We start from the raw sequence: 24604 nt of genomic DNA, 5'->3' as shown, positions 1-24604 counted from the left end.
ATAAAAGATGAACAAAAGAGAGATTAAGGAAATGAGATTTGTATTAAGACTTGATTAGAAGTTGATTACAAGATTAAGAAGAGATTAGAATGATATAAACTACACTAGAGATTAATAAGAAAAACATGATTATCTAATTAGACTAATGGGGTATTTATAGTGGGGATTAGGTACATAAATTAGGGTTTACTAAGGGCTTAAATGACGATTAAGTCCTTGAGGAATCGCTCTTCTCCAAAGAGATGCCGGTCTCCTTTTTGCCGGTCTTTCCGAAATATGCGCATCCTTCATAGAACAAGAAGAAAACAAAAAAGTTGCTGTAACACAATCCGAGCATCCAAGGCAGCGGGACGAGCGGATTGCCTGGCTGCTGGACGAGCGGATTCTATGGCCGGATGCTCGGATTCTGGCCTTCTTGGACGAGCGTCCCGAGGGTCAAGCCGCTCGGATTCTGGGTCAGTTTTCCTCTTTTCTTCTTTTCTTCCTCTTCTTCCAACAATCCTTGGGGATCTTGTCGGAGATGCAAGGATCTTTCCTCATCATTGCCCATCTACTATAATATGTACAAACGCTTTCTAGTCTTGTCTTCTCTTTGATGCTTGGTCATTGAATTTGATCAATTTAGCTCTATTTTGCCATGACAATGCAAGGTTTGCACTCCTTTCCTACCAAGGGAACAAAATCTCAAAGAATATGCAAAACAAAGGACTAAAGATAGTAAATGACCTAAATATGCACTAAAAAGCATGGGAACAAGGCTAATTCAGGGACTAAATATGCTCAAATAATGGTCACATCAAATATCCTCAAACCGAACCTTTGCTCGTCCCGAGTAAAGAGGTGACAAAAACTAGGACCGTTATTTAAACTAACCTAATAGCATAGCCAATATGAGATAATTAACGGGTCTCACTCCGCCCCTTCAACTCACAACAAGACAACCATGAGGTAGGATGCCTTTTTGCAAGGCAAGATGGGTCTTGCCAAAATGGCGACACATCATTAAAGCACACAAAACAAGTAATGGATGCATCTACAAATGAATAGCCACTTTCCTCATCTAAGTGGCGGAAATTATATACAAGGGAAGCAATTCAAGGGTACACACTCCTTCATAGATGCAATTTCTTCAAACTACTAAGCCTAGAAGGATACCAATAAATCACCTCCAAGTTGAGTCAAGCTAGGGTACCTTTGTCCTCAATCGTTAAATGCTTTTGTCAAGAATAGACTCCCTATGGTGTTAGAAACACTGGAGGATCGCGGAATTCCCCTTCTTGCCTAGACAAGAAGAAGGGTCGTCCCCTCTCTACCATGCACAAAAATGGATATGATGGATAAAGGGATCGATAGATATTTGAGTTTCATTTGGTAGTTTGCTTTTTTTGTTTTATTTTTCCCCCCAATTTCTTGTGGCATATAACACTTTGAAAACACTTTCTTTGCCATTTCTTTTGGTTTTTAGCATTTCAATACTTGACAATTTTCAACTTTTGCATTTTTCTTTTGAACATTTTCAAAGTCACTCCAATTAGTAACGAGGGTGCCTTATATTTGAAGCATAGGAGTTTGTATTTTTGTTACTCCTCTTTTCTTTTGAAGCATTTTGCAAACTTTTTCTTTTCTTTTCTTTTCTTGAACTCAAATTTGAACAATTTCTTTTTGTGCCCATTCCCTTTGATGACAAAATGTATGGTAGAACATGGATGAATGATGGTTGCATGGTTTCAAGGGTCACCTTGGAATAAACAGTAGCCAAGGAGTTATCACACCACACGGTACTCTTGACTAGGCCTTAATCCATGGGTCAAAGGATACTAGCATGACTTATCCTATGGTGTTTTACAAGTATTCTAACAAGCAACATCTTAAGAAGAAAAAACATCTACTAGGGCCTATATACACTTGTCAAGCTTCCCAAGTAGACGGTTTCACAAAATTTTCTAACATGCAACTACATGCCATGAGGCAACTAGCATTTATACATCCTAATGCATATGATTCTACCAACTAATATGCCAAATAATCTAAATGCAAGTCCTAAATTCACATTGTTTTTACCGCATCAATCAAAATAAAGCCACATAGTCATTAACATAAAGAGGAAAAAGGAGATTGGAATGATCATACCATGCGGTCTTCAATATCCTCATGTCTCGGATGTGGCGTAGTCAATCAATGTGAACAAGGATAGACAAACACAATAATATATACAAACAATATATACAAGACTACACTACAAAGAAAATGAACATGTTTTTGATTTTTTTTCAATTTTTCAATTTTTTTGTATTTTTCGAAATTTTTAATTTTTTTTGGATTTTTGAATAAAAGTCAAGTTAGAATTTCCCATCCCCACACTAGTATGGGCATTGTCCTCAATGGCCAATACGATAGGAAATTATGCAAGCATGATGCATGATTTCTAAACTAAATGCAAACTATGCTAAGCTACACTACATGATGCATGGGTTTTTGTTATGGCGGAGAGCGTAATTTAGATTACCTCCCGATGCGTATGCATGTACTTCCCCAAACCAAAATAGACATTATTTCTAATGTCTTGAATTTCGGGGTAGTTCATGCACACGAAATGCAATGCATGAAACAATAAATTGTCATTTTGGATTTTTCATGTGGGAACAATAAAAAGAACACCTTAATGGAGCCAAGTGTTGGAGTAAGTGTCCCCGACAATAATGCGATCACAATTGTCGATCATATTGATCACATATTTAAATCGCATACCAAGAATACGAAAGGGATGATACATTACATATATATATAGTCAACTGGTCCACACATATCGGTAATGATTGGCTGGCTAGAGTTTGACATTACTGTCGTGCGACGGTGGTGATCAGTTGATTCCTTGAGGTCACACCTAAAGGACGATTCTCTTAATTGAAAAGGTTAATTAATTGTATGTCGATACAGATTAATTAATTCCTTAAAATTGAACAAATTATTATCATAAGAGAGAAAATGACATCTTATTATAATGTGATTAAATAAGATTTTATTTAGTAATTTAAGAAGTTATATTACTAAAATTAATCGGTGTTTGCGAAACACGCGAGATGAGAATGATAAGTTAGTCATAATTACAAGATGTTGTGAATTATACTAACTAGTATTTAAATGACCATTTTATGTGAAAGTAATTTTGAATTACTAGTCAATTTGTTAAATGTGATTTATTTAATTTGTAAATGATATTTAATTTGTTAAATATGCATTTTAAATTAAAACATGACACAAGACATGTCACATGTCTCATGACATACAATTGTACAATTGACAAAAATAATATGGACTCCATATTACACATATAAACCGAAAATTGGTGGGCATTGAGAGAAGTTTTGTCTTTTTCCATTTGTCTTATTCATTTGTCTAATATGCTTGATAGTGACATGACTATGGACAAAGGCTTACACTTTTGTCTTGTGAAGACAAAAAGGAAAAAGAAAAATGGTCCTAATACTCAATAGACCCACCGGTTATGGGCATTTTTTTAGAGAGTTTTTTCTCTAAAAATTTATCATTCTCTTATGTTTTTCATAAAAACTACCTTCTCTCTCTTGTTCTTCATAAAAATTCAATTTTATGAATCTAATTTGTAAAAATCAAACACTAATAATACTAGTAGTAATATATGAGTATTAGTAACCGATTTTAAGGTAAACCACATTATAAATATCTAGTACATATTATTTTGTGGGATTTTGGGATAGTCTTGGGTGCTACTTATTGGAGGGCTTCTATTTTGAAGTCATGAATGTTCATCCATTATTGGAAAGCTCAAGAACTAACAAGAAGGAGATCTTGTTGGTGCCCATAAATGACCGAAATTATAGATGGTGAGAAATCGATTTTTTCTATCTTTTTTTTTTAGTTTGCATGCATAAGATTTGTATTTAATTTTATGACTAAATTAAATGTAACATATATGAATATGTAAAGTAATGAGATATAGATTTCCAACAAGCGGTATCATGAGCCTTAGGTTGTTTGCATGCAAATCGGTTATAGTTTTTCCGAGTTATACGATTAACATATAAAACTTATAAATTTGTGTTTATTATGATATATCATGAAATAAATTATGCATGTTAAAGTTTCTGATCCTAAAATGTATTTAGGATTTTTTGGTTAATTTATGGATTTTTATTGTTCATTTTAAATAATAATGGCATTAAAATGTGATTTTATGACAAAAATGTCATTTTCGGACTAAAATTAGCTAAACTTCGAATTTTTCAATGGTTTTGGGATATATTTTCACATATATTATTTTTAGATGACCTGTAAATGTTCATAATTTTTGGAGTTCTTATGCTCGAAATATGGATTTTTCATGATAAAAATCGAATTTAAATGATAAATAGGTTAATATGAGATAAATTTCGAATCTGGTCATAGATATTTAGTATGTTGTCACATGCAATTTTACAAGATGTGTGTAAAATAATTGGCTATAATGAAATCTTTATGCATGATTTATGATTTTTTGATGAAAAATAACATAAATAGTGACTTAATTAGTGAATAATTGCTAAAACATACTTCATGACTAAGGAAAAACGTTACATGTTGCATTTTATTACCTATTTCAGATCTAAAATTTAAAAGTTGATAAATATAATATTTCTCATGTTTTTTATGATTATATTTGATAAATCCGATAAACCGCAACATTGTTTTTCCTCGATAATTTTCGAGATTTTTAACCTAAGTTTTTGAACATTATGAGTGTAATGGTATTTTTCAAGAATGTTCATGAGTTTAAATTTCAAATTTCAAATTTATTTGAAATTTTTGTGATTTATTTGGAGTTTATGGCATTTTATTGTAATTTTGAGTCCATTAATGAACAATTTTAAGAAACAAAAGTTAATTATTGTCAATATGTTAGTGGAGACTAATTTTGAGTCCTAAGTTGGTTAGGGTAATTAACTTGTGCATAAATATGATTTTATGTAATTTATTGTGATTTTAAAAGCTTGAATCACGCAAATCCATAAAAACCGTTTAATATACGATATTGGCTCCTTAAAGGCGATTTAGCATAAAATTGGGCATGTTCATACATATTATAATGCTGCATTTTATTTATGATTGTCATAATTTTAGTTTTAATTTTATGTAATTTTGAATTATGTAATTTTACTTAGTATGGCCTTAGTTTTTAATTGATATTACCCGAAATGTGTGGGAATATCGATTCGGTTGTAATTTATTGTGATCTCGTATCACCGTTTTGTAATTTAATAGATTTATTTTATTTTAATTACAAATGTATAATAGGAAATTATGTAATTTGTTATGTAATTTATTTATTTCGGAGTTCCTTGAAGACGGTGTCACTCAAGGAAGACGATACATAAAGACGGTGTTACCTCGAGATGCGTGCCAAAACCGAAGTTCAAGGGACCAATGGAGTTGGTTTCCGAATATGTAATAGTTAATTAGATTTTCTATTTTAGGAAGGCCATACTAGGATTTAATTTATGTTTTGCATTTTATTTATATGTTGCATGCATCGCTAAATCGCCATAACTAAAACATGCATTATCATTTTAATCGAGTTTATCGACCGTGTCAATTACAATTATCGTAGTTCACTGCTTTAGTTCACTTAAAACGTGATAGATAATAAATTGACATGACCTCTCGCTAAAAATAAACAATTGAGACTTAGCCTTACCAAAAAGTAGAAACCATGAAAACCTATTTCGTGAGGGAGTGCACTCGGCCACACCGGGGTACAAACCTTGTTACGTAGGGGAAGTGGGTGATAAATGTCTATCCACCGAATTCATGTTGATGAGGGTTTCATCGGCCACACCGTGCCCAAGTTAATGTGGGTTTGGATCATGGACACATTTATTCGAAATTTGGATTGAACTCAACAAAAGTTTTTTGATAAGGGTTTCATCGGCCACACCGTGCCCTTATCGGATGTGTTTTGGGCTAAAGATAAATGTTAATGTAATTTTATCGACCAAGAGTTCTAAAAGTAGAATCGATTAAAGAGTTAATCCACCGAGTTATATTGATAAGGGTTTTATCGGCCACACCGTGCCCAAGTTAATATGAATTTGGATCTTGGAATCATTTATCATAGTTGGGTAGAGGTCACTATGTAAATGCTTTACTTGTTATTTACAAGTATTAATAAAAGGATAAATGTTAAGTTTTCCACTATTCCGTTATTATATTGTTCTATTTCTTTACCACAATTCATATACGATATCATTTCGATTTTAATTCAAATCTTCATTAAAACATCGTAACTAAAGACAAATATGAATTTTCTTCGAAAAACTCATATGAACCATTGCTAAGGATCTCTTGTGAAGAGTATATATAAAAGTTATTCATTATCAAACAGGTTTTTTATTCTTGACTAACACATCTACTTACAATGGATTGTTTTTCATATGCTTAATTGAATTAAGTACCTTGAAGCGATAAATTGTTTTGGTAATTAGATTTATCGGAAATCGTAATAGACCAAAATACCGCAACCACTTCAATGAAAGTTTTAAGACTAAACAAACGAATGAAGAGTAGTCTTCATGAATATAATTTTGCTTCTCAAAGCAAAGACTCATTGAAATGAGTGGGAGCATTCTCTTAAACCGTTAAGAAAAGGATAAGGTTTTCAAGAAGTAAAATTAGAATGGAATTGATACAAGGTAATGTTAAAAGTAACGTTATTGAGAATAACAATACTAAACCTATCAATCCCGACCGATAAAGTTTCCATTGTCTTAATTGTTGGACGCTAGAAAGGAAACTACCCCAAATTATTGAAGAATCAACAAGTTAGTTGTGGGACATCTAATCGGACCTTCTTCTTTAAATGTTTATTTGATTGACATAAATTTTGCTAGTACTACTTCGTCAATATTAGAAACCGGTGGTGGTTTTCATCATTGTACTTGATACATAGGATGATTAGAATATGGCGACTAGCAACAATGATGTTGAGAGGTAGAGTCATTGTGTACTCAATCTAGTTTTGGGTTTAGAGTTGTACTTAATTGTGACTATTAAGTGCATAAACTCTAAATAAGAATATAAGCTTGTTAAGATACAAAAGAGGTTTCACTTTTGTGACCCTATACACCTCGATTTGATGTATGGCTAGCCAATTATCAAGGTGAATATATTCTAAATCAAACTAGAATGATATATCATGTAGATGATGCAAGACTCAAATTGGTAACCCAAGATTAAACCTCAGATTCTGGAATGATGAACGCAAAGAGTTATCGAGTACTCTTGAAACCATTAGATCTTATGGTATATGCGTATCTTGTATTCAAAGCAAGATGTCTCCTGCCTTTTGGTTGAAAAGGAGATCGAGGTTTTCTTTTACCAATGATTTAAGTTGACGCTAATGTGTTCACTTAATAAGGTAAATAGAGAAATCTTTGAAGAAGTTCAAAGAGTTCGAGGAATCACGATTTAGTCGTGATGGGATTATCAAAGTGAAGACTTTGATATAAGCCAAATAAAAGGTGATATAGTATCACAAGTTAATCTCTTAACACACATTATGGGACAATGTGTGGTTGGATAAGAAATCAAACGCTATTCGATATGGTTTGGACTTCGATCAAGTTACTTTGAGTTACTTGATCCTTTTGGGGATTTTTATCATTTTGTCTAAATTATTTTTCCACTAAATCTAAAACGATTCATATGAGATATGAAATGGTAGGGTACCATGTTTGTAAGTTTTTCAAAAGAAACAAACGCTCATTTTTCTTACTGTAATCACGAGTACAACGAGTTTGTGGCTCGTGAAGCTGTCTTTCTAGAATACAAGTTTATTTCTAGAAGACAGAGTGGGAGAAATTTATTCAAGAGCGAGCCACAAAGAATGTTATGTCGTAAGAAACTGGTCTTTCTTGACTACATGAGAGATTCTGTGTAAAACGTTATTTCTAACGTGTAAAACGTTCAACGTTTCTAACGTGTAAAACGTTGTTTCTTCAAAACCTAGGAGGTTAAAATCATCACTTGTTGAAGATGATGAATTAGTGTTACTTTTAGAAAGTAAATAGTTTGTAACTTACAAAGAAATTGTTTGATTCAAGTTGATTACTTCTGGAAAGTAATGAACATATGACTTACATGAGAGTGTTTAAGTCACAACTCATACAAGGCTTAGAGCCATGAAAATCCGAAATAAAAGGCTTAATTAGTGACAAAGGGTTTTGCACTAATAAAGAGAGATTTCAAAGCTTGATTGGTGGCAAAGGGTTTTGCACTAGTTGAAATGCTTAAGTCTATTTGGATTTTCTTAGGAATTGTGTTTCATTAAGAGATACATATAGCAAGTGAATCTAAAACCCACTTCTTTATACAAGGAATGTATTCGATACATGTTATGAGTTTTGTATATTCTTACAATCCTAAGATAATGTGAAATTTAAGAGAGGGTCTTAAATAGGACATCAATGAGTTGGAATCAATGTTTTGATCATGTTATAAAACTTTTCTCGATAAGTCAAGAAGTTGTGTTTATACATGAAGTTCAGTGGGAGTTACGGTAATTTTTAATTAGTCTTATATGTGGATGACATATTGATCATTGCGAATGATTTTAGACTTTTGGAGATATATAGTACATCTTTAATATACGAATTTATGGAGATAAATCTACATGATATTAATGTCAAATAAGAAGTCTTATGTTGATAAGATTCATGACTAGTTCAATCAAGTTGAACACATTTGATTGATTCCTTTTTGCTTCCGCTGCCGGATCAATTAAATGAATAATGATGTATAACACTTCATATACTTTGAGTATGATGAATTGTTTCAAATCGAATTTAAGTAATAGTTACCAAGTAAGCCATAAAGATTACCCTTAAGTGCTTGCAGAAGCATTAAGGATGTAATGCAAAGTGTTTTTGATGCAATTTTGTGTAAGGGTGTTACACAAATGAAAATTGACAATTGAGATTGCGCATGGTTTCCGACAAAACCATAATCAAAACACATCAAGATGGTTAAGATACCATTGTGGCTATGTTATTTAAGAAATAGATTTTCTAGAATTGTTCTAGGCAATAAAGAACAATGAGAAATATTTACAACGGAAATTGAGTACACCTGCAATCATGAGATGTGCAAGAAGGATGAGTCTTGCACACTGTGAAAACAGTGGGAGCTATTCTAAGGTTAGAGGGCCTATGTCTTGATTAGATCTCGACACGTACTCAGAAAGTTTTGTAATGCAAATGTATACATTACAAGGAAAACGAGTATGAAGTAAGGTTAAGTAAGGTACAATAAGTTGATAAAACCTACTAACCAAAGCCTTCTCATAGGCTTAACATGATGAGTCATGTCATTTCAATTGAATTGAGGTGAACAACTACATATAAGATGAAAATTGATTATAAAAATATGAAGTAGTTATCAGGTATTGACTATTCATATGAGATAATCACATTTGTCGTTCGAGCTTTTAAATCTAAAAACTCCTTTTATACTTTGTTACATCCAAACGGGTTGTAGAGATAATATTGAACCCCGTTAAAGTGAACCCGGATTAACATAGTATTCGCCCATAGTCACTTGTATGAGGTGACGTCTCGAAGTGACTAGAGTGTGATGCGATTGATAGCAAGTTTAAGTGCCATAGAGTCATGAGAGATGACTAGTCGATCACATAGGCAGACTGTTAGGAACACTTTGTCGGGCAGTGACCGCTTATAGAGTTCTGGCAAATTTATATAGCCTGGCCGTGGCGAGAGCTACTATAGTATTTTAATGAGTCTATTCTTTTGACTAAAGACTGTTCACCTAAGGTGGCACAGTTTCAGATTAACTTTGATTTTTGTTACTACGACCTTCATAAATGGGGCCAAAGGGGCATATTTTGGGTTATGATGGCTCTGGCTAGTCGAAGGGAGTGAGTGCGATAGGAATTGTCCACCCCCTTGTCAGGGTTAAAACAATATCTCAGGGCTACTCGAGGAGTAATGAACTAGAAATGCGTGGCCACGCTCGGATGGTATCTATGGTAGATAACTCCGGTCAATCAGTTATTCTCCAGATCGAGGAAACCACTCTCGATATGATCACTTGCAAGTACGACCCGAAAGACACCTTGCATTGTGTGGGAGATAGTAATAGGATAAGAGAATTGGTGACGCACACTTGTCGAGGACAAGTGGGAGATTGTTGGAGTAAGTGTCCCCGACAATAATGCGATCACAATTGTCGATCATATTGATCACATATTTAAATCTCATACCAAGAATACGAAAGGGATGATACATTACATATATATAGTCAACTGGTCCACACATATCGGTAATGATTGGCTGGCTAGAGTTTGACATTACTGTCGTGCGACGGTGGTGATCAGTTGATCCCTTGAGGTCACACCTAAAGGACGATTCTCTTAATTGAAAAGGTTAATTAATTGTATGTCGATACAGATTAATTAATTCCTTAAAATTGAACAAATTATTATCATAAGAGAGAAAATGACATCTTATTATAATGTGATTAAATAAGACTTTATTTAGTAATTTAAGAAGTTATATTATTAAAATTAATCGGTGTTTGCGAAACACGCGAGATGAGAATGATAAGTTAGTCATAATTACAAGATATTGTGAATTATACTAATTAGTATTTAAATGACCATTTTATGTGAAAGTAATTTTGAATTACTAGTCAATTTGTTAAATGTGATTTATTTAATTTGTAAATGATATTTAATTTGTTAAAATATGCATTTTAAATTAAAACATGACACAAGACATGTCACATGTCTCATGACATACAATTGTACAATTGACAAAAATAATATGGACTCCATATTACACATATAAACCCAAAATTGGTGGGCATTGAGAGAAGTTTTGTCTTTTTCCATTTGTCTTATTCATTTGTCTAATATGCTTGATAGTGACATGAATATGGACAAAGGCTTACACTTTTGTCTTGTGAAGACAAAAATGAAAAAGAAAAATGGTCATAATACTCAATAGACCCACCGGGTTTGGGCATTTTTTTAGAGAGTTTTTTCTCTAAAAATTTATCATTCTCTTATGTTTTTCATAAAAAACTACCTTCTCTCTCTTGTTCTTCATAAAAATTCATTTTTATGAATCTAATTTGTAAAAATCAAACACTAATAATAGTAGTAGTAATATATGAGTATTAGTAACCAATTTTAAGGTAAACCACATTATAAATATCTAGTACATATTATTTTGTGGGATTTTGGGATAGTCTTGGGTGCTACTTATTGGAGGGCTTCTATTTTGAAGTCATGAATGTTCATCCATTATTGGAAAGCTCAAGAACTAACAAGAAGGAGATCTTGTTGGTGCCCATAAATGACCGAAATTATAGATGGTGAGAAATCGATTTTCTCATCTTTTGTTTTTAGTTTGCATGCATAAGATTTGTATTTAATTTTATGACTAAATTAAATGTAACATATATGAATATGTAAAGTAATGAGATATAGATTTCCAACACCAAGGTGTTAGTCCTCCGTGTTGCTAGGACTCTCAAGACTATGATCAAGATAAAATAAAGAAAACAAAAGAAGTAGACAAACCGTAAGAGTGTAGGAGCCTCCAAGGTTTGCTAATCCTCCATCATATCATCATTATCATCGTTTTCCTCCATAGAAGTGGAATCATCTTCATTCCCTCTTTCACTTCCTTGATCTTCCTCACTTTCTTCTCCTTCCTCATCTTGAGCTTCTTCTTCTTCTTCTTCTTCATCATTCTCTTGAACCTCTTGCTCTTCACCTACCTCTTCATCATCACCCTCATCATCGACAACTTCATCATCAACATCTTCCTCTCCACCCGGTCTTTTACCACTAGATGTGCTTGGAAAGGAAACCTCCCTATCCGCCCAACTAGGCAAAGGACATGATGGATCAAGTAGTCCTTGCCTAGCTAAATGAAGGAGGGGCGGATATTGGGCCTTGTAGGTATCCACTCGATCATTATAAGCTTGTTGGTGCATTTTTCTCATGAGTAGGGTCAAGTAATCATTTCCTATTTCAACATCCTTGGGTTTGAACTCTTGATATTTGAATGGGTAGGGTAGTGTGACAATGGAGGAGGATGGCTCCTCAATCTCGCCTCTTTGTTGATGAATGATATACTCGGCTTCCTTGGAGAGTGGAAGAAGGTAGTTTGTTCGGTGAACACTCAATCGGCAAATCTTTGAAGGCAAGGTGAAGGATCTAGCTTCATTGGTTAGCCACCCATAGTTGGTGTCAAGAGGATCATGCTTGACCCACTTAAACTTGTTAATCATGGCGTCCATATCAATGAGATGACCTCCTTTGACCGCCACATAAATTTTATCTTTTTTGAAATTTGGGTCAAAGTGCTTGGCCAAATAGGTAACTAGTCCTCCATTCACAATAAAAGCGGTGCCCTCTTTACCACAATCGACATTAAGCCATTTTTTAACCAAAAGCCTTAAAGCATTATATGGCTTAGTATACTTCCTTCCTATGTTCAAGGTCGACTCAAGAAGAACAAAATCGAGCTTGGTAAGATGATTAGTGCCATTTCTTGCTATCAAAGTATTTCCAATGACCTTGTGCCACACTCTAATGCCCGGATGGTGGACTAATAGAGCACGACAAGCATGAAAGCTCACAAATTTCCTTCCGTAAATTGCCTCCCAAAGAGGAGCGGGGTCATACTTTTCGGGTATCTTATGATAGTACGGGGCATCACTAAGGCCTAATATCTTACTCAAAACATCAAAGGTGATGCGTCTATTCACATTTGCAAGACGAAACTCGACGTATTCTCTAGTCTCCACCTTAGTAACTTTCAATGAACTTATGAATTCCAAGGTGAGGGAGGGGTATGTCAATTCTCTCATGGTAAACAATTTACCCAATCCCATGGCCTCGAAGAAGGCTTTGGTTTGCTCAAGAACACCCAACTTTGTCAAGGCATTTTCACAAATAAATTTTGAAGGCATAATGGTCTTCTAAGCAAAATGGACAAATTTATCCCTATGAGAATCGGAAGTGAAAATTACCTCCGGATAGTTGGATAATTGAGCAATAACCGGAGTTGTTGATGTTGTTGCTTCCATTGGGGGATCTTGTTGTTAAATTTCCAAATTTGCATTAGAAACTACCAAAGCCTTTGAAGCTTTCTTTGCTTGAAAAAATTGTTACCTTTTTGAAAGTGCCTTTGCTTTGAGTGCCCTTGTTGCTCCTTTAGTTCTGGCCATTTGTTGATTACACCAAAGAAAGATTGAAATCTCCAATTTATAGCTATGCTCAAATCGATTCAAGATGAAAGGATGTTGCTTTGTATCTCAAAAATCGATTCAAAAGTCGAAGATTTTGGTGTTTGAATCAATTGATTGTGTAAAAGGAGAGATTAATTTTTGTTGTGAGGAAGTTTTGATTTGATTTTGTTGAATTTGGTTGAGGAAATCTTGTTTTTGGTGATGGAGAGGATGAGGGTTTTGGGGTTTATGGGTAGTGTTTGAATGTTGAAAGAATGAAATGAATGAGGGAAGGGGGTTTAAAATACCCGAAATTTTCAAAACAGCAGGGGAAGACGAGCGGTTGGGGGCACGGGACGCTCGGATTCTGCATATTTAGCTTCAGGAAAACCCGCTACAAGACGAGCGTCTTTCAGTGAAGACGAGCGGATTCTGCAATGTGGGACGAGCGTCTTTTCAAAAAGACGAGCGGATTCTCTTACAGGAACTTTTCTTAAAATGTTGCAGCAAAAAGACGAGCGAATTCTCCCTAAGACGGGCTTCCAGAATCAGACGAGCGTCTTCTCAGGTGGGACGCTCGAATTCTGTTACAGACCACATTTTTGATTTTTGCAGCTCATCTGGACGAACGGATTCCTCCTCAGACGCTCGGATTCCTGCAAGACGAGCGGATTACCCGTTAAGCCGCTCGGATTCTTCTTGGGCAACACGGATTCAGGTCCATCCGTGCACTGCATAACCCGTTTCATTTCCATTCTTCAAATCTCGTGTTCTTCATTGTAGGGGCACTACAAAGGCATGAATAGCCTATGAAATTGCTATCCCCACACTAAGTTAAAGCACTACACATCAATAAAATCATTAGTCCCTCCCTCACTTCTCTCAAAAATGATGAATATCTTGATCAAGGCACAAAAATATAAGTCCAAAAATGACAAAAATGCAATGTAAAATTAAAATGCAAGTTAGGGAGTTAGAATATTTACAAATGGTGGTTTGGAGAGGACTCCACCAAACTCTCATCCAATGTGAGATGTCATGGGGGCATGTTCAAGGTGTTGTTGATGTTACTCAACACCTTGAAAAAGTAGTCGAAGGCTTGTTCATTGTCATGATAAAGATCCTAAATAGATCTTTGCACTTGTTGTCCTTCATGATGGTGTTGATCGATAGCGTTGCCAATATAGGGATTGAAAATCCCTTCAAATTCATCGTCCCAAAGACCGCAAACTTCGTCTACTTGATCATTAAAAATCTCTTGGGTTGATAGAGAAAACTCTCCTCCTTTCTTGATTTGGCCAATGAGGCCATCCTCTTCACTTGTCATGGGTGAGCTTTTCAAGCTCTCTTTGTTGCGATTCTCTTGCTCTTTTGATGGAGCATCATCAACTTTCTTCTTCCCTTGAAATTCCGACTTCTTCCCATCATCCTTCCGGCTATAGTGATCAACCATAAAGCATGGTTCATGCAAATGGGGAGCTCTCATGGTCTTGTCAAGATTGAAAGATATGCTCTCATCTCCCACTTCTAGAGTAAGCTCTCCGTGCTTCACATCTATCACCGCACCCGCGGTGTGCAAGAAAGGTCTACCTAGAATGATTGGAATATTGGAGTCTTCTTCCATGTCAACAATGACAAAGTCCACCGGGATGAAAAATTTCCCAACTCTCACGAGAACATCTTCCCATATCCCTAACGGTGTCTTCGTCGATCTATCGGCCATTTGGAGTGTGATGTTGGTACATTAAAGCTCTCCCATCCCTAACCTTTTACTCACCGACTACGGCATAACACTCACACTAACCCCTAAATCACATAAGGCCTTGTTAATCGTGGTGTCGCCAATGGTACACGGTATTGAGAAGCTTCCCGGATCTTTAAGTTTCGGAGCTGAACTCCCTTGAAGGATTGCACTACTCACCTTAGTGAAGGCGATAGTTTCAAGCTTCCGGATTGATTTCTTTTTTCGTAAGGATGTCTTTCATGTACTTCGCATAGGCCGGCACGTGATTGATTAATTCCGTAAAAGGAATCGAGACTTCCAAATTCTTCACAATTTCCATAAATTTCCCAAGTTGGTCATCGAACTTAGGCTTAGCTTGACGACTTTGGAATGGAAGTCTAATCACAATGGGCTCTTTCTTATTGGCTTTTTCTTTACTTTTCTTTGAAAATTCTTCTTTTGTTGGTTCTCCCTCCTTGGAGTTTTGCACAACTTCTTCTTTCTCACTAGCTTCCACAACTTCATCCTCAACTTGCTTCTTCGGTACTTCATACCTCGTACCACTCCTTAAGTGAATGGCACTAACCGATTAATGTCTTGGGGGATTACTTTGAGGTGGTAATTGCCCCTTTTGTCTTTGAGAACTCGAAGATGCTAGTTGGGTCAATTGAGTTTCCAACATTTTGGTGTGGGATAGGATGTTGTTGATGGTGATGTCCTTTGATTGACTATCCATTTGCATTTGAGTTAAAAACTCTTGTTGATTCTTTTGCATTTGGAGGACCGCTTTTTGAACATCAAAACCTCGGTCATTTTGTTGATTGTATGGAGTTTGATTTTGGTAACCTTGGTTTTGGTTGTAAAAGGGTCTTTGATTTTGGTTTCTCATGGGAGGTGGGGTGTATGTTTGTTGAGGGTTTTGAACATTTTGGCTTTTGTATGAGAGATTTGGGTGGAATTTGGTGTTTTCATTGTCATAGTTGGAATAAGGGGTACCACTCTTGTATGCTTGAAAAGCATTCACTTGTTCATTTGTTTCCCTACATTCACTTTGGTCATGTCCCAAAGTTCCACAATTCTCACATATCCCACTTGGAATTGATGAAGATGCTACCATGGCATTAACATGATGCTTTGGTGATTTTGAGGCTTCTTCAAGTTTAGCCATAGCCTTTTCAAACTTCAAGTTAATGGTATCAATATGAGAACTAAGTTGAGCGCCCAATTAAGTAATAGAGTCCACTTCATGCTTTACTACTCTAGTAGCCTTACGAGGTCTACTATATTGTGAGTTATGGACCGCCATTGTAACACCCAGGAATTGTAGGAACGTTGTTGACCGATCTTGTTGACCAAACAGACCTTAGGGGTGATTGGGTGAGGGATCAGACTGGTAATAGGAGACGTATAGGTTAGTTACTCGACCTAGCTGAGGCCACTCGGCCGAGTATCACCAATACTCGACCGAGTGGAGTCTACTCGGTCGAGTATTCCTATACTCGACCGAGTATGGCTGCTGTCGACGCGTTATTATAAATGCGAGTTCGCGAGATTCATTTCTATTTTCTCATTTCCTCGACAGTTTCTCTTTCTCTAATCCTAGACCATCACCCTACTCTATCACTCCATAGCCTCATACCTTAAAGAAATTAGCCTAAACCCCTACCATGGGAATGTCGGGATTCGCGGAGCAAGGAGGACGTAGGTGGTGGTTGTCTATGTCGTCACCGATGTGCAAGGTTAGGTAAGTTTCTGCCTTGTGCCCTTTTGAATGATTCTTTGAGTATAGTCGTGTAATAGGATATGGTTATCATTGTTAGGGTGCTTATTGGAGTCGTGCGTGGCTGTAGTTGGAAGTCTTTCATGCTTTGCAATGAGGTAGGGTCTCCCTACTCAGTCTACTGTTAATTGATTTGAAATTTTGATTGTATTGTAATTTGTGTTTGTCTACTGATCATCGGAGTATGGTTGTTGGGGTGATGATGTTGTTGTGGTGTGACAAATTTTGTGATCTTTGTGGGTGTGATTGTGGTGGAGTCACTTGCGGGAGTGGCTTCACACCCTAGTTCGCCCTCCGTGGAACCCGTCACGGGAGGGGATGTGCACATTAAGGGACAGGGATTGTTAGTCGCTCGTTGATGAGCTGGACTAGGTGGGAATGGACTGCGGTCACCCATCGCGGCGAGGGTTACTGTTGCGATGGGTAACTGGCGGGGCTACACCCTTCGCGGTGTAGTCGGTTATGGTACGATGCGGTAAGGTTGAGATGGTGGATGATCATCTGTTTACTTTATTGTCTTATCTTATATTTGATTAGTCAGTACTGACCCCGTGTTGTTTTGTGGTATCTGCGGTGATCCATTCGGGGATGGTGAGCAGTTGGTTTAGCAGGTATTGTTGATTACTGCTGCTGGGATTGGAGGGATCGAGTCATCACGCCACTGGTCTAGAGATGTAGAATCACAAGTGTTGTAATTGAACTTTATTTTAGGGACCTTGAATAGAATGGTATTGTAACAGATATTCTAATGGTATAATATTGTTCTTGTATTTGCTAATTTGATCTACCTCCTCGGGAAACCGAGATGGTGACACCGTCATATACTGGAATGGTCCTTGGTAAGGCGTTCTGGTGTGCGGGGGTGTTACAAAGTGGTATCAGAGCCGACGATTTTGGAACCTGAACTAACGAAATTAATGAACATAGGGTGTCAATTAAAATGAACCTGGTGTATGTACGTTGGGAGCCCCAGCCGATGCTAGATTTTGGGTGAGTAGGCGCCCTCATTTCAAAATCATGGCCCCATCGGACTTAAGCCAGACACGGGAAAAAGGGTAGCTAGTGTAAGTCGTGGATTGCTTGGTGATGTATGTTGTGTGCATCTATTATGTGCGTATCTATTATTAGAGTGGTATGTGTTAGATATATGTGTGGAAAAGTGGAAGTGAATATGGAATTATTGCAATGTGTGATCAGTGACAAATTAATCAATTTGTTTCACGATGAATGTGTTATGTGTTGAATTACTATGTTACAAATATGATTATGGGATATGTCTGGTGTTTAGCGGAATTAACGATGATGTGACATAAGAATTAGACTTTGCCGGTACTATAGTTAGTTTGTTAGTATGCTATAAAGATAGAATAAGATAGTTGTGGGGAATGGGAGGAATAAAGGTAGGAATGATGATTGTTCCGATGATGGATGTTATGTGATGTGTGTTAATGTGGTAGAAATCAGCGTTAATAGTGACGAGCCGGATGTCCGGAACTCCGAACGATATTGTTTAATCTTGCAGGAATAACGAAAAGTTACTACTCCTTATTCGTTTTGGAAAACTCGACCGAGTGGATCATACTCGGCCGAGTATCAAGTTACAATGCCCGTGTGTCTGTAATGTGAAAGTAATAATCGCTTCTGTTCTTCAAAACTCGATCGAGTAAGAAAGGTACTCGACCGAGCAGTGTACACTCGGCCGAGTATACTGAATACTCGACCGAGTAGTGCACACTCGGCCGAGTATGCCCAAAACTCGACCGAGTATTTCTGTAGCAGACCATTTGCGGGTTATACAAAAACCCTAATTTCGTGCTTTTATTTCTTATTTCCGCCTCCCATCTTCATCTTTCCTTCTCTCTAAAACTCCATACTCATCCTTTCTCAAGCTCTTGGGTAAAATCTTGGTGTCACACTTGTTCCTATTTGCCCTAAATCAGTTTAAGGTAAGATTTAAACTCAAATTCCTTAATTGTTTTCAAAGACTTTGTGTATTAGCATGCTATATTTCAATTTCTTGTTAAAAACAATCGAAATTCTGTCTTAAACTTATTGATTTTCGAATTTGACCACATATAGAACTTGTGTATATTTTTGGTTGATTAATTTCATGAGGAAAAATTCAATTTCTGAATTCTAGGGTTAGCAAAAACGAGATTTCTCTTACTGTTGATGAGTATCCTTTGATTTGAAGAATTTGAAAACTTGGAACCATATGAATTGTAAAGTAGTTGGTGATTTCCTGATAGTTATCTTAGAAACCTCATTCTAAAATCGTGATACAAGTAAAACAGACCGTCTTTTGTGCTAAGAACTTTCAAGTGTCAATCCTTTGTTAGAAATGATTTTCTTGCAGTATGGTGAAAACTAGAGGTTTACCCAACAAGAGACCTCGCGCGAATGTCCAACTCGAGGCTGGGCAATGTAGCAGTGGACCGGTTGTACCGCCGGTGGAGGCACATCCATCGGTAATTTTTGCTAACTTCGATCATCGTAAGGTTTTCGTGGCTCTTATGCGCCGTCCTTTTCGCCCCACCCGTTGTGTTAACCCTAGTATCCTTGAGACTCTGGGGATTAAGGAGGACATAGTTCACATTTTCAAGATTTTGGGCATGGAGGGGTTGTATCACTTGAGAAAGAAATCCTACCCCCACTTAACCCTAGAGTTTTTGAGCTCTTTTGTGTATGATAGGAAGGGCAAAACCGTCTCTTTTCGTCTCATGAATGAGGATCATGAGCTTACCCTTGACGAGTTGGCTGACCATTTGGGTTTAGAGGCCGAGGATGATGACTACCTTAGTGACGTGGCCAAGAACAGTGGCGCACCTCGGCACCTTCCGTATTTGATGGCGGACCCGCCCCTAGCGTCAGTGCCATGTTGATTAATGACATTCAGCACGTGTCCCTTCGTATGTTTCTAAGGATGATGACCTGTTTGTTGTACTCGAGAGAGGACGTGAGTAAGCTCAATTCTCACGAAGTCATGCTCCTTATGTCTTACCTTAACCTCCACCGCTGGAAACCGTTTTACTACAGTGCTCCTGGTATAGTGTGCTCTAGTCTGGAGCGCATGGCACGACCGAGACCCGATTCATTGCTTGCGGGGCCATAGTGACCCGCCTAGCTCGGCCGACCGACCGACTTTGAGGCCCCACCTCCCGAGGGGAATGAGTATGTTGAGGTTGTACCCACTATGGACGCTTGATATTGGCGCGTCGAACCGATGGTTGAGGAAGATGGATGATGGGTCGTATGCTTGGAGGGTGAGAGGGACTATGTGGATGGTGCTTTCGGACCCAGCTCATCTCCCTGTTGTTGATCATTTGGCCGAGTGGGAGCCTTGTGGCATTCCTAGACTTGTTCCCCAGTCTTACCTGATTGACCCACGGATTCTCCTGGACTTACCTGAGCCTGTCACCGTACATGAGGGACAGCAGCAGGCACCTCCCCCACCTAGGGAGAGTCGTGGAGTTAGGCAGCCTAGGGTAGACCCGGTTGTGTCTGAGCCCTCTTACTCTGCCCCCGACTCCTACCCTTACCATCCTTATCAGTACTCGCCGTACCCTACGGTGCATGACCCTAGGATGCAGCCTCATGAGCTGGCTGAGCGGATCTCTTCTACTTTGGTGCTCCGCAACCTACACGAGATGACCCTTAATCAGGGCATCGGGACTGAGTTAGCACAGCTTGTCTGGTGGAGAGGACCGGGAGTGGATACGATAGTGTTCCACAGTTATGGGGTGGACCCGAGTTTCTGGAGACCTCCAGAGGAGACTGAGTTTGGCTACCTCGCAGGACCGTGGGGAGCCAACTCCAGCGATCGACTAGGAGGGGACTACTCGGCAGCAGCAGGTTTTCGGGTGCGGGGAGTTCAGTGCAGTACTTCGGCGCGGTGGTGGTGATGACATGGAGGAGGTCCTCGTTCTTCGATCTTAGGTTGTTAGACTATTTAGTTGATTTCTTGGATGTTAGATTTATTTAGTAGTGATGGACTTGTTTTGTTGTGTCGGATTTATTGCTTCTTCTTTGGATGTTGCTTTCGGAATTTGGTATCTCTCGTTGGATGACTGTATTTGGCCATAAGGCCGTTAGTTACTAAATTATCGTAGGCAGATGTGTTGAATGTCGACTATGGCAGGAATTTGTTGTGCTTGATATTGCTGCGAAGAATTTTGTGCAGGTTGATTGTGAATACTCTAAGTAATGTCGTTAAAACGCCATCTGGTTATGATAACTCGGCTGAGTATAAGCAGTACTCGACCGAGTGGAGCTCACTCGGCCGAGTATACAAATATACTCGACCGAGTATTGCTTACTCGACCGAGTAGCCTTCGTACTCGGCCGAATGTTGATGTAATGTGAAGGCACGGTGAAGGTTATATGATAACTGTATGAGAGAGTGGTTCATATCTTATTTTGTTATTTTTATACTATAACATGCCGCATAGATGAATGATAGTTGTATCACGGATACGTGATTGAGAATGTTTCGTTTTATGGCATTGCTTGGTTGTCGGGAACTTAAGTGGTTAGGGGAGGAAGACTCGAATCATTAAATTATGTGAAAGGTAGCACCATACGCAGCCAGTGTAGTAATGGTAATAAGTTTTATATGGGTATATATTTGATTGCAGTGATAATTGCCTCATTGAGTTACGCATAAGACTCTCATTAATTATATTGAGTCGTTATACATTAGTGGGGTGCCGAAATGTCTCGGTCTTTATAAGTCATAAGTGTGCGATGTCATAAAGGGAGATATACTACGTATTAGCTTTGGTTGGTAGTGAACTTCGGGGACGAAGTTCCTTTAAGGGGGGAAGAGTAATGTCGCGGAATTAAGTATTGAATTATGTAAAATATGTGTTTAGTTATACCTATGACTTTGGAATCACATGTATGTAGTTAACATTCGGAATTTATAGTTAACATTCGGAATTTATGTTCATGTTTCCTTGAAGCGGTAGCTATGTTGTATTCGGGTAATATGAAGATTATACTATACACGGATGTCTCAACTCAATTTTTATGATAAGTATTTTATTTATGAAATATGTATTTTATTTATGTGTAAGTATTTAATTTTATGATTGGGAATCATATGTATGTTAGGTGTGTTCACATTCGGAATTACTGGATTACAATTATGTTTTCTTTAAGCCGCATCTATGTTGTATTCAATTAATATGAAAATTATATGGCGCAAGGGTGTCAAGTAATATGAAGATTCGATTCAATTGATGATAATTGGTATACGTGTTCGGAATGTGGTGATTGTATATTTAATATAAGCGTACGGAACGTGGTAGTTTACATTTGTGTATGGTTTTCTTACATTGTGTAAAGTGTTACAATTGCATACTTGTGTAAGTATAGGGTTGACTACTGTTTTGAAAATGGGTTGCATACGTGTTTTAGGGTCAATAATAGTGGTGCCATATTTGGCAAAATAAGGCATAGGAATTTTCGCTAAACTCCGTATGTATATGTGTAAGTTAGTGAGTAGCATTGTTTGGAAGGGTAGCTGTGATAAGCGATTGTTGTTGAATAAGATGGCTGATGGTAATGTATGGATAGTGTGAATTTGTGTACCTTTGTGAAGGTGGTTAAGGTCATGGTACGTAATCTTGCGGGGAGTGTCGTACGGGCTGAACTTCGGGGACGAAGTTCTTTTAAGGGGGGAAGATTGTAACACCCAGGAATTGTAGGAACGTTGTTGACCGATCTTGTTGACCAAACAGACCTTAGGGGTGATTGGGTGAGGGATCAGACTGGTAATAGAAGACGTATAGGTTAGTTACTCGACCTAGCTGAGGCCACTCGGCCGAGTATCACCAATACTCGACCGAGTGGAGTCTACTCGGTCGAGTATTCCTATACTCGACCGAGTATGGTTTCTTTGTCGACGCGTTATTATAAATGCGAGTTCGCGAGATTCATTTCTATTTTCTCATTTCCTCGACAGTTTCTCTTTCTCTAACCCTAGACCATCACCCTACTCTATCACTCCATAGCCTCATACCTTAAAGAAATTAGCCTAAACCCCTACCATGGGAATGTCGGGATTCGCGGAGCAAGGAGGACGTTGGTGGTGGTTGTCTATGTCGTCACCGATGTGCAAGGTTAGGTAAGTTTCTGCCTTGTGCCCTTTTGAATGATTCTTTGAGTATAGTCGTGTAATAGGATATGGTTATCATTGTTAGGGTGCTTATTGGAGTCGTGCGGTCTGTAGTTGGAAGTCTTTCATGCTTTGCAATGAGGTAGGGTCTCCTACTCGGTCTCTTGTTAATTGATTTGAGATTATGATTGTATTGTAATTTGTGTTTGTCTACTGATCATCGGAGTATGGTTGTTGGGGTGATGATATCGTTGTGGTGTGACAATTTGTGATCTTTGTGGGTGTGATTGTGGTGGAGTCACTTATGGGAGTGGCTTCACACCCTAGTTCGCCCTCCGTGGAACCCGTCACGGGAGGGGATGTGCACATTAAGGGACGGGGATTGTTAGTCGCTCGTTGATGAGCTGGACTAGGTGGGAATGGACTGCGGTCACCCATGGCGGCGAGGGTTTTGTTGCGATGGGTAACCTGGCAGGGCTACACCCTTCGCGGTGTAGTCGGTTATGGTACGATGCGGTAAGGTTGAGATGGTGGATGATCAGCTGTTTACTTTATTGTCTTATCTTATATTTGATTAGTCAGTACTGACCCCGTGTGGTTTTGTGGTATCTACGGTGATCCATTCGGGGATGGTGAGCAGTTGGTTTAGCAGGTATTGTTGATTACTGCTGCTGGGATTGGAGGGATCGAGTCATCACGCCACTGGTCTAGAGATGTAGAATCACAAGTGTTGTAATTGAACTTTATTTTAGGGACCTTGAATAGAATGGTATTGTAACAGATATTCTAATGGTATAATATTGTTCTTGTATTGTCTAATTTGATCTACCTCCTCGGGAAACCGAGATGGTGACACCGTCATATACTGGAATGGTCCTTGGTAAGGCGTTCTGGTGTGCGGGGGTGTTACAGCCATTTCCTCAATCTTGTTCCAAGTTTGATTATCGTCAACTTCGGTGAACATACCATTTGATCTCATGTTGAGAATGTTTCTTGAGTCTTCATAAAGACCATTCCAAAATTGTTGTACCAAGAACCACTCGCTAAGTCCATGATGAGGACATGAGCGACAAATCCCTTTGAATCGCTCCCAAGCTTCATACAAAGATTCTTCATCCCTTTGCTTAAAACCCGTAATTTGAGCTCTTTGCATGTTAGTCTTTTCCGGTGGGTAGAACTTTTTGTAGAAAGCTAGAGCCAACTTCTTCCAAGAGTCAATTCCAAGAGTAGCCTTATCAAGGCCTTTCAACCATTGTTTTGCGGTGCCAATTAGAGAAAAAGGAAATAAGACCCATCGAATTTGGTCTTGAGTTACACCGGTTTGTGAAATCGCATCACAATAGTCACAAAAAGTCTCCATGTGAGAGTGAGGGTCTTCACTAGGCATCCCCCCAAATTGGTTTCTTTCGACTAATTGGATAAATGCGGATTTAGCAATAAAATTTCCGGTTAAGTGTTGTGGTGTGGGAGTACCATTGGGTAGGTTCTCCTCGGTTGGTACGGAATGTGATGAAAATTTAGGCATTGTGGGTTGATTTTGTGTTGGATTTGGTGTTGGGTTCTCCTCACCTTCTCTTGCAAAAGGGTTGATGAACTCAATAGTATTGTTTGAATATCTACAACCTCACCTACACCTCTCAAAGTTCCTCTAGCAAGTCTTCTATTGGTTGTCAAAGTCCTTTCAATTTCGTGATCAAAGGGTAACAAGTTACCT

General features: G+C 37.9%; 1 non-coding gene across 1 annotated transcript; it reads left to right on the top strand.

Annotated features, from left to right (window-relative positions):
* Positions 1-23936: 23936 nt before the first annotated feature.
* LOC141618473 (small nucleolar RNA R71) lies at positions 23937-24043 on the top strand. The gene has a single exon (XR_012531406.1). It is a non-coding gene; the product is annotated as a small nucleolar RNA R71 (small nucleolar RNA).
* Positions 24044-24604: the final 561 nt, after the last annotated feature.

Source organism: Silene latifolia, chromosome 1 (genome assembly GCF_048544455.1).
Source record: "Silene latifolia isolate original U9 population chromosome 1, ASM4854445v1, whole genome shotgun sequence".
In the NCBI taxonomy this organism is placed as follows: domain Eukaryota; kingdom Viridiplantae; phylum Streptophyta; class Magnoliopsida; order Caryophyllales; family Caryophyllaceae; genus Silene; species Silene latifolia.
Note: the sequence above shows the minus strand (reverse complement) of the source record. Positions and strands in the feature narration are given on the sequence as shown.